Here is a 3,089-nt window from a genome sequence, read left to right as displayed (position 1 = left end):
TTGGGCGAAAATTTTATGAGGAGGACCCCTCGGGCAATTGAAGCAATGTCAATAATACACTTTTCGGACCTGATCTAACTAAAAAGTTTCTGCACAGCCAAGAACACAGCAAATAAAGCAGGTAGACAGTCCTCAGAATGGGAGAAGATATTTGCTGGTTATGTCTCTGAACAAAGGCTTAATAACCAGAATCCACAGAGAACTCAAACATATTAGCAAGAAAAAAACAAGCGATCCCATCTCAGGGTGGGCAAGGGACTTGAATAGAAATTTCTCTAAAGAAGATAGGCACATGGCCTACAGATATATGAAAAAATGCTCTCCATCCTTAATCATCACAGAAATGCAAATCAAAGCTACTTGGAGGTACCACCTAACCCCAGTAAGATTAGCCCATATCACAAAATCCCCAAGCCAGAGATGTTGGTGTGGATGTGGAGAAAAGGGAACACTTCTACACTGCTGGTGGGAATGCAAATTAATTCATTCCTTTTGGAAAGACATCTGGAGAACACTGAGAGAACTAAAAATAAACCTGCCATTTGATCCTGCAATTCCTTTATTAGGTATATATCCAGAAGACCAAAAATTGAATTACAACAAAGATACTTGATTCAGAATGTTTATTGCAGCCCAATTCATAATTGCTAGGTCATGGAAGAAGCCTAAATGCCCATCAACACACAGATGGATCAATAAACTGTGGTATATGTACACTGTGGAATACTATGCAGCCCTAAAGAAAGATGGAGACTTTACCTCCTTCATGTTTATATGGATGGAATTAGAAAATTTTCTTCTCAGTAAAGTATCTCAAGAATGGAAGAAAAAGTATCCAATGTACACAGCCCTATTTTGAAACTAATCCATAGCTTTTATAGGAATGTCATAACCTAATTATAGCCTTAGCATGTGGGCAGGGGGTGAGAGAGGGGAGGTGAGGGGGTGAATGAGAGGAGGGAAGGTGATTGGTGGGGTCACCTATATGGTTTATCTTATAAGGGTACAAGTGAATCTTTCTAAAAGCAGAATATGAATGTCTTAACTTAATGACTAAAAGAATGACATGAAGGTTAGGTTAACCAGTTTGATGAGAGTATTTCAAAATGTATATGAAAACAGCACACTGTACCCTATGATTGCATTAATGTACATAGTTATGCTATAAGAAATTAAAAAAAAAGCAATCTTTGAGTAACAACAACAACAAAATCCTTAAGAACAAATTTAACATTTTTAAAGGTTTAGAACCAACCAATAAATAAAAAACAATAATATGGGAAAAAAAATTTGGTACAAAAAATAGAAAATGTGTTTTTTGGGGAAAGGGTTTTAAAAACGTTCATTTGCAAAGAACCAAAAGTCTAAATATACATAGTGACTTATATTTTTCAGATGTAGCTACTTTAGAATAGTATTTGGAGATATTGTCTACAGTATATGTCCATCACATGCCTGGATAGAAAATGCCTACCTAAGGAAGCAGTGTATTATTCCCTGTATAGAAGGAGCTGGAAATCAATAAAATGTGAGCACTGTCACACTGTTAGCCTATGTCAACAGGAGGATGGTATATTCTATCCTGTCATTGAGAATACTGTATAGGAGGCAATTTAGACTCGTGGGCCTTTTGAGAGTCTTCATAATAAATAGCAGTTCAAATGACCATCACTCACCCCAAGTTTTGTTAATATTCATATTGTTGAGTATTTACATTAATTTTATTTACCTGCTTATGCTAATGCTGATGGGCTAATTCCCATAACAAGGAGACTTGTTTCAAAAATATACATAGAAAAAGAAACATATAAATAACATCTTATAAAGACTTTGGGATGGATGTCCTATTTTCCTTTGGAATTTTAAATAAGTTTTTTCTGTATAAATATCTTGCAGACATTCTAATCATCAGATATCCAGAAATAAATTACTAGATGAATGAAATGATAGATGTGTAATTTTAGCTATCATTATAATGCTTCAAAATTGTTAAGATTTAGTGAAATCAACAACTAAAATATAAGAATGTTTTAAATTTTTTAAATAAGTAAACATTATATGTAATGCCTAGAATAAAAGATTGTTAGATTATACTAACTGCTACCATGTGTCATGACTTAAATAAGGGATGAGTTATATTCTGAGATGATTACTAAGTGCAATCTGGAAAGGAAAAAGTGGTGACGTGTTATTTCCACAGCTTGGACTTGAGACTTATTAAAAAAGATATCCAAAAGCCAATAACATTCATTAAAATTCAATTATCTAAAGCAATATTAAAATATTATTTAACAATGATGACAATGATAGTTACCATTAATTGGACACTCCCTTTATGCTAAGCATTTTACCTGAGTTAACTTAATCCTTACAATGACTAGTGCTATTTCCTGCTTACAGATGAGGAAACTGAAGTTTAGAGAGAGGAAGGGAATTTCTCTGACCCCAGGTTTCACAATGAGCCCTGGCTATTTTCCTAGATTTCAAAGTAGGTCTGTTCTGTAATCCTAAACCTCTGATCCCTACGTTCCAGTGCTCTCCCCATGCTTTTTAAAGTTCAACTGTGTTTAGTAAAAAATGTTTGATAAACTGTGTTGTTGAAAGAGCAGTCATAGTCATGGGGGCTGGGGGGGGAGTCTGTCACTACCGTGATCCACTCTGGAGGCTTCCACACAAGTGGAGAAATGAGGAGGCAGTTGTTAAAACCAGGTAACTGTCTGTTTCCATCAGGACGGTGACTTTCTGATCTTCCCTTCTGCGGAGAAAGGGTAATGAAGGGAAATGCTAAAGTCATCAATGTTCCAAGTGGGAGAGTAACAAACGCTTTTTATGGGTAATAATGCTTCTTGTTATTCTGTGTACAGCAAAGTTGACAAATGTAAATAAAGAAAAGAAAGTGCACCTTGTTTATTTCATATTGCTGTTTCTTGAGTTGCCCTGGTGACTGAATTATTGGATTTGTAATACTCATTTGTCTGCAAATTTTCTGGATTTTATTTCCTCACTAAGCCATTGAATGGCGCATGCTTTATTATACATTAAAATATACAGTAAGGGCTCCAGAAGCATGGTCATTGGTCAAAAATCCA

Source organism: Otolemur garnettii, unplaced genomic scaffold, assembly GCF_000181295.1.
Source record: "Otolemur garnettii isolate 467f Iridium unplaced genomic scaffold, OtoGar3 scaffold00029, whole genome shotgun sequence".
Classification (NCBI taxonomy): Eukaryota; Metazoa; Chordata; class Mammalia; order Primates; family Galagidae; genus Otolemur; species Otolemur garnettii.
Note: the sequence above shows the minus strand (reverse complement) of the source record.